Source organism: Dipteris shenzhenensis, chromosome 20, assembly GCF_047967505.1.
Source record: "Dipteris shenzhenensis isolate YYH24624 ecotype China chromosome 20, Dip_SZ_1.0, whole genome shotgun sequence".
NCBI lineage: Eukaryota > Viridiplantae > Streptophyta > Polypodiopsida > Gleicheniales > Dipteridaceae > Dipteris > Dipteris shenzhenensis.
In genome coordinates, this window is record NC_141615.1 from 26835034 (window position 1) to 26844237 (window position 9204).

A 9204-nucleotide genomic window follows, 5' to 3' on the forward strand; every position below is an offset into this window, starting at 1 on the left:
TGCTGATGAAAATGAGAAGGTACTTCAAATCAAATACTTTGACTTCTGCTTAACTTTGTTTTTGTAGGTTGTGTATTGTCTCACTCCAATCTTTTGATATGTGGCAGCTACAAATTGAGGATGACACATTCCTCCAGAGATCAAGTGGAAGCAGGCCGGTTGGGTTTCGCAAAATGTCAGGCCTAGCTCATTATATTCATGATCTAGGCAGTGCCAAGATCTTGATTTACCATAGGCAGTTGAGCAACAATGGAGAAGCCATTGTTTACTTCTTAAAATGTTTGTCCAGGGCTTTAGGTGGACATGTTCTTTCATGGCAAAAGGAAAAGATCATTTTGATAGAGAGGTTGTCTGCCATAGATATATTTGGAGATTATGTGAATAAGCAGGCCTCTAGGGTCGCTTACTTTTTGTCTTACACTTCTTATGCATTAGCATGTGGTGTTAAGGAGCCCAAATGTCTGGAGGGCTATGGAAAACGCCAGCTCATCAGGTTTCGAGAGCCACCCATGATTGCATCAGGCCACACAGTCCAAGAAGAGGAACAGGTGGAGACAGCTGAAGAAAAGGATACCCCTCCCAGACAAGCAACAGAGGCAAGCATTGATAAACAGACAGTCGACATCAAGCCAATAAAGAAGAAAAAGACTCCAATCAAGATCAAAAAGAGAGTTCCGATCGGCAGGCCCTGGGAGAAATAGGATTTAGTCATCAAATATAGCACAAACATTATATTAAATTTGAACTGATTTGTACAAAGTCTTTGATATCTGGTATGATCTTGTATAAATGAACAATAAGTTGAAGATGAAATGATTTGTACATTTACATAGAGTGGTGTCGTTAAATATTAAACAAACAATATATTGAAATTGTGAACAAATTGTATTAAGTTTAGATCATATGTTTCACAAAAGAAATACTTTTCATGCATAACACCAAGACCATGCAATGTGCAGATGTGAACATTAAATAGTGGAATGTCCAGAATGGCCTTGAAGTCAGGGTCAACTTTATCTCTATTAGGTGCTCTCTTCCACCATTTTGAATCCATTACTTGAGCTGATTCTTTGCAGTAAAGACAAGGAGACTTTGAGTTGCCTCCTTTACTAATGTTATACATGCACTTAAGTGTTTTAAGATCCCCGGCCATGTGCCACTCTACTTGAAAATCACCTTTTCCTGCAACATGGAGATTCTCGCCTTGCACTTGTCTTTTGATTATTCTTGGTATTTCCGTGTGGTGAAACACCCAATCTAGTGTTTCATGGTCTTCGGTCTTCACCTGCCAGATTATAGAAAACAAAAGTATTACTATAACAGATTTGAAAACAATGACCAAAATCAAGTATAAAACAAAAAATGATCATACCTGGAACGAGCCTAACCACCATATGTGTTTCTCTGACTGCACACTAAAATACTTCGAACTCGCTTCAGTCAATGATGTATCAATTGCTCCATTCATCAATGTAATAGTAACTCTTTCCATTTTCTTTTCCTTTACAACCTCACACTCATCCAGTTTGATAACAAATTTCAAAATGCCTTTGCACTCCTCAAATGTTATTCCATAAAACTCGACCATTCTTTTTTGAAGTTGTTGTAGATCTACAAATATATTGTTCCAAGGATCATACACAGTGGTTCCTTTAACACCATGAAATATTTCTTCAATATGGATATATTGCCTAATAAATTCATCTATACTTTCATTCAAATGACCTCTTATCCTCCACACGGTTGCTGGATTTGGCAGTAAAACTCGTTTAATCCTTTGATCTTTCAAAGTTGAGGATATCGCATGGAAAATCAAACTATATCCCTTCCTGCTAACTCCACTAACATCAAGAGCCTCTTGGATTATAGTGCCATCAACTTGATTATTGGATACAAAGTCCTCTACAACATTGCATTTGACTGTTTTGTATTTTTTTTCCTCAATCAAACCTTTTGCTACACCGCAAGAAAGCAATCCTTTCATTTGTTTAACGGGAAGAAGGTTCGGGTCCATATTTTCTTTTGCAGGCTCCAATAATTTCTTGTAGTAACAACACAATATGCCTATATCATTCAGCACCTCCATTCTTGTTTTGCGACAATCGACGAAATAGATATAGTCTAGAAGAGAGCCTTTTTGAGTATACAAAATGATAAATTTCAATCTAACCTTGCTTCCTGAATTCGTCGCTTGCATCCACCAGTCCCAGCCTTCAAATTTGCAATGTTTTTAATCTTCCTGCTACGTAGTCTGTCTCCAAGCATGGTTCTCTTCTTTCTTGCTCTTGTTAACTCTTTTTTACTCTTTGAATGCTCCTCAATTTCATTCTACAACTGCTGCTCCAATTTTGCACGAATGGCTATCTCTTGCATCTTGGCCCCCTTTTCTTATAGGTACATCATTTTATACGTTTCCGCAAATGCAGACTGCGCTGAAATATAACCAAGAAGTCCATTTTGTCCATCGCCGGCAAACCTCAGTAATGTGGTGGGATTGACAAATGGAGGTGTAGAGTTTTTTACTTGACATTTTGGATATATGCTTCCATCGCACCATAAGTCAATATGTTGAAGCCCTTCTCTTCTCATATTTTCCCGCTGTTGAGCATTTAGCACCGTATCCTTTTTTGTGCTGGAGCATATTGTTCTTCTAAGTCGATGTGAAGATGGTGTAATCGCTTCTTCTGAGATAGTGACTCACTAGTATCGGCCATTTTTTGTGCTTCTGAGGTTGCGAAGTTTGTTTTTCAATCTCATAGTCGTTTTGTAACATGAATCGTGGAAGTGTGGCGGTATCCATGTGAATATTTTGAAAACTTGCAATCACCAAGTTCAGTGATGGATTCTTTATGAAAGGCCTGCACACGTCGGCAAAAGAGATGTGGAATCTTTGGTAAACAAAAAAAATCTAAGGAGATATTTAATGCAAAATCGTGTTAGTCAGACAAAAGATTATCTTATTCCTTTTTGAATTGACAGTTCTGTAGTCCTTACTGACAGTTCTGAGCCACGTTTCCGTATTTTACTATTTTTGAGGTCTTTTAGGAGAGAAATAAATCAAAAAATAGTGAATTTCTTACAGGGCCCCAAAATGAGTTCCCTTTTTCCCTAATGCTCCTATTTTCATTTTCTGTTGCATTGTGGTTTGTTTCATGCTATTTTAAATTTAATGATTTGCTTGCGTTCTATGTGATTCTATGTGTGAGATTGTGGTGATTGGACGGCCATATAGGTTAGATCTCCCCCACATTTTAATTATTTTAAAGAAAAGCAAACACAAACGAAATGTGCCATGAATTGTTGCGATTTTTCAAAGTTATACCAACTGTGAAAAAATGAAAGATAATTGAAAATGGAATTTGATGAGCAAAGATAAACCGGATGTGAAAGATCGAACTACATCATGGACTACTATACTTTTTGTAAACGAAATGAATTTATAATAATTCAATGAGCAAAAAAACAACATGGCTACATGGTTTGTGGAATAAATGCATTTGCATATAGTGTAAGCCCCCATAGTTTTTCTTTACATGAACCTCTAATATATGACTTTTCTGCCTCGATTTAAAAATGGTGAAAAATACTTAAAATAGGAGTTTGTCTAAGTGTATGATTGTGGAAATTTTAACGATGAGGAATTTTATCCATGCAGATCTAGCGCTCAAATATGATTGTTTGACCATTTAAATTTATGGAACACATGAACGAAAGGAGAAGGTGGTCTATAAACATGGAGGAGTGCTTGCAAAATGTTATGCTAGAATGAGGAGAAACAAAAGCTACCACTATTAAAGAAAATATGTAGCAAACCTACCCTTCGTACAACATTTCTAGTTCCAACATCAAAGGAAGGTGCTAAAAATAAAGTAAACCACAAATTATATGAATTGCAAAAGCAATAAGATCTAGAGATTTTACATTCACAATGTTCCTCTTCAACAACTATCATTCAAAAAAGCAAAAGGAGAGATTTCCATTGATAGCAACATTACCTCCACCAACTTTTTGCAAATGTTTGGAAGTTACTCAGCTAGGTGAAAAAATATATAAAAGAACTTATTGCTTTTCATGTGAAAGAATGATTTTCAAGAAACTAAGTGCCTATGTCAGCAAGACAACAAAGAAGTGAAAAAAAAAAGAGAAGATTCAAACATTGAATTCATCAAAATGATAGCATAGAATTTGCCACGAATGCAACAAAGCAATCAAACGGAATGTTGTCCCTAAATACTTTTTACCAAAAGACATATCATTGAATGCCCCATTATTTCTTGTATGCATGCTAAATGACGTGGAGGAATGCTTGGTGGCACCTAGGCTGACTTTTGCATAAATCAGAGAAATGACTTTCAATGGGCAACTAGGCATCACTGGGAGCATAGTTAAGGTATTGGCTAACATGAGCAAGATACAACGCATGTTACCACACTTTGTTGATGATGATCACTCCACAATTGTTGGAATCAAAAGGAGAATGCAATACAAAATCAACTTTTACAATTGGAAAGGTTTAGCCATACACTCTCATGAAAGAGCTGAAGATATTAATGGAACACAAAGCTAGCAACATTACTATAAATAACAACCGGTACAAACATATACTTGAAACAAGCGCACAACAAATGGATTCTTGTGAAGAAGCATATAAGAACAATGATAACCTCATAGACAAAGATGAAATTGAGACTGACACACTGATACATAATTTGGTGAACATAGAGCAAGTCATAGATTTTGAAACATGAGCTATCTGCATGGCTCCTTTAGAGAATAAAGATCGCTAGGTGTTTTAAAAGATGCCCATAGTGAGGAATTGAATTTTCCAACACCATATTTCAGCTTTCCATGAGTAGTTGGGAATCAGCTGACATATCTAGATATAGTGAAGTGAAAAATAACGCACAAATCACTAAAATTTACTCATAATATTACAAATCTTTTTTTCAAAGTTATCAAAGTTCTAATCCATCCAGTGATGCAATCTATTTGGGTGCGTTTAAGGAAAGGCATGCTTAAGAATAGGCTAGTATTTGCAAAGGATGTTAAAAACAAGACCAACATCAAGCAAATACTTAAATTAAGAATAGATTATAGGGACTTTGAGAACCTCTGTACTTCACCCAACCACAAGGAGAGACTACGTAAAGAGGCATTCGCTATGATGCACCAATTGGGCTCCCTTACCTTCTTTGTCACTTTCTCATGTGCGGAACAAATGTGGGATCCTTTGGTTAGTGCCCTCAAGACAACATACAATTCGGAGAGTGATCCCACTATGCTTGCACAAGAAGAACCAGGTATCATTCGATTGGTTAGGCAGAACCCTACGTTATGTGCTCGATACTACACTCACAAACTATAAAAGGTGCTTTTGCTACTCAAAGATAGCTCCGTACTCGATGGTGTTGTTGATTACTTCTTTGTTAGAGAATTCCAAAGCCGTGGAAGTGAACATGAACATGGAATCTTATGGGTTGACGGAGCACCAAAATATAGTTCCAATAGTGACGATGAAGCGATACCATACAAATATTTGCACACAAAGCCCAGATGTCATTAGAAAATGTATCCACTTCATGCATGAAATACATTACATGAACAAAATGTGCTTTTGACCTATGCTACTTGATCACACCTTGCCGCACTTGTACTACACAAACTCTCAAATGAAAAAACATAATGATATGGTAATGTAATTTTGCACAGGATGAAAGCATGTGCTCCTAGCAAAAGGCCACTTCTCCCACACATCATGCAACAAAACTAGAGTGTTGGAAGATCCCAAAAAAATGTGTGGCCTACACACCAAAATCAAAATAAAAGAGGGTATGCTGGTTGAACTATGTTTTGGAAATATCGACCAACAAGATGGTTTGGTTAATGGCACTGATGGAGTTTTCATGACAACATCGACATGCATGGGGAAATACATAGTCTGGATACTTTTCCCTTCCAAAGAGATTGGGATTCAAGCTTGAAGAAATAACAACGATGCTTATGAAGGCCACATTGCACCACAATGGACGCCTATCTTTAGGATTGTAAAAGAGGTCCAAATAGGACCATAGAAAACATGCATTCGTACTCAAGAACAAATTCCTATTCAACCATAGCAGTAGCAAGGACAATACATTGAGTGCAAGGGCTCACATTACAAATGCTTGCATTTTTCCCAAAAGGTGTCTGCATAGGCACTGCTTGGCATACACATCCTTATCAGGTGTGAAGGAGATTGAGAGTTTGTACTTGTTAGAACCACTTCAAAATGATAATCTTCAAGTGCACAATGATATTCAAAAGCAGATGCATAGGTTCAACAACAAGGCGGCTTGGACGACATTGATCGCTTTGCAAGAGAGAGAAAGGGAACCCCACAAAATATTGCTAGCATCGTTGAGATCACTATCAAGATACATCTTGGACATTAAATAAAAAATGCAACTTATGGACTCCAACATCATCTATATACAAGAAACAAAAACAAGAAATCACCACCGCTGGCCCCAACAAGATTTAATGTAGTTGAAAATTACTCTCACACAGGCCAATGCATGCTCATATGACAAGACTTGCCAATACATAATGCGAACATGTACACGGAGCAAGGAGAAGAAATAACATGCATTGACATGACAATTCACAACAAAAACTTCCAAATTTTCAATATATATAGGCCACCATCTCAAAAATGCAATATGTTGTTCCTCAATTACCTCCAAAACATAATCATAAACACAAGAAGGACAAATTCCTTCACAATAGTGTTAGGCAACTTCAATATAGACATGGGCAAAGCCTCAAAAAACTCAACAAATTTAGAAAAATTGATGCAGTCCCCCAACCTATAGCTACACTTAAAACACCCTACAACAATTTAAGCGTCCCACTTGGACCACATCTGGAGTGACATGGCTTCTACAAACATTCACTCTGGAATATCACATGCTTATTGGACAGACCATTCCATAATGTATGTGTACATCTACTAGTGCGACATGCACTAACAACTTCATCCATGAGATGATAGTCCATTGAGCAGGGCGCTTGTGGGATCCCCACCTTGTTGAAATCTAGCCCTTCTCAGGTGAAGACCAAGCCTTTTTGGGTGTAAACATGTAAGCTTAATCAAACATGAAAGCTAGGGCAGATAATAAATTAAGCTTAATTAAACAAGTAAACAAATTGAATAGGTGTCCCTCTCTCATTGTTGTCGTTCAAGATGTAACACGCACTCAAAGGCATCACATGATATTTTGTCCTCAAAATAAGCTCTTGTTTGTGAGTGGTACGGGCTCGATTGGATTTGTTTTTGAGGAGATATGAATTTGTGAAGAGAGGAGAGTGAATACAAAAATGGGAGAATGCTAGTATGAGGCTCACCTTTTTTGGAGTTTGGTGGTGGGCGAGTTTTAATAGGGATTAGTAAAAGATGAGGGGTGGTAGGGATAAATGTATTAGGCATATTAGGCAAGGTTAGTGGAGAGATTAGTGAAGTTAGGTAGAAGGGGCTAGAACCCTTTACACACATGACATTTGTCTTTAAATGGGGAGGCAAGGAAAGGAGGCATTGAAGGTGAAGCAATAAGTGCTCCATCATGCCATCATGCAGCACGTCAAAATGTAGTCATTTAGAGGGACAGAGGGTGGTGTGGGGGAGATGAAGTTGAAGAGACTCTCCTCGGCTCCTAAAGCAGGGAAGAGTCCATCAAGGAAGGATGTTGGTGATTTCCTTGTAGACAGATTTGAGGATCCACAAAGGTTATTGCATGCATGGAGTGTTTGTTTCGACAAGAGAGCTTAGTGTTTCAATTGATGGGCTCAGTCTTGTAGATTTTAATTGCTGAAGAAAGGTAGAGGTAGGCCAGCGCTATTGAAGGTGGGAGCGTTGCAAGTTCTCGAGGTGAGTGTGACACTTGGCATGAGAGGCACTAACATTGATGTTGGTCTTATTGACACCATAGAAAATTTTCTTGAGTCGTATTGTCTTGCGGGTCTTTTGGTGGAGAGGGGAGGGTCTCTGTTTCATTTGCATCTACAGATGGTTTGCCGAATTGTTGTAAAGAGTGTCCAGGGTATGAACAAGTTGATACAAACATACATTGTGTGGGAGAAACAAAGACCGATTTTGGGGGGGGAGGGGGTGATCATGTGCAAAGCTTTTAATAGTCAAAAGAACATGCATACCTTTCATGGTATGCTTAGGTATTGTTTGAAAGATATTGGGCAGCCTCACTTCTAAATGATTTTGAAGAACATGAACGTTGAAGACCTCCAATCAAGAGTGGAGTTATACATGTGCTATGGGGCTGATGAGAAGAAGAACCAGGTGTGTCTAAATAGTGCGAGTATATTTGATTGAGGTTTCATATTTTGGAAATATAAGCTCTCATGTTGATTTGGAATGCCATTTACTAAATGTATATTGAAAATGTTGCAAAGCAAGCAGTATTATCCCTCTGCCTCATGGGTGATCCCCTTCCAAGGGCGTGGTATGGATATGGTGCGTGCCCAATCTTTGTGGAAATCTATCATTGCTCCTTATTCTGTTAGTGCAAACAATGCAAGCTACATCTTCTTCACTGCAGATGCTTGATGCACACAGCCACACAATGACATGCAGATAAAGGGAGTCTTGTAGTCTACTCCATGATATTTTGATATTGGTGAAGGAGGCTCTCTTGTGAGTATGAAGACCAATGATCAAGTTGATGTTCCTTTTGAGGCTCAAGAGAGTGAGGTGATACATAGAAGGCCAAGAAAGGAGCCTATGATGATCAAAGCCTCATCAGATAGTACTAGCAGCATAGTGCATCGTGTTCTTGAGCTTATTCTATTGATCTGTGAAAGGAAATGTGGGATACATATAGGTTGAGCTTTGGGCCGTCTCATGTTCATCTCATAGATCTCAAAAAATATGCTTTTGTAACAGTTTGATTTTCTTCTAGTTTTAATACTTTTGTAAAGGCTTAGGCCTTTTCTGGTAAATACATTATGGGCTAATATTTTATGGGCATATAATTTCGAACCATTTGTGAAGGTTTGGGGTCCATCCAAACAGCTTGTATGGAGGTTTATGTGACATAATCTTTGGAACAGACACCACACAGCTTGCATGCCATGAATTTGTGAAACCCTAGTAATATGCAGAGCCAGAGGAACCTTGCATGCCCCAAACTCCTAAAACCATCACCACAGCAACCC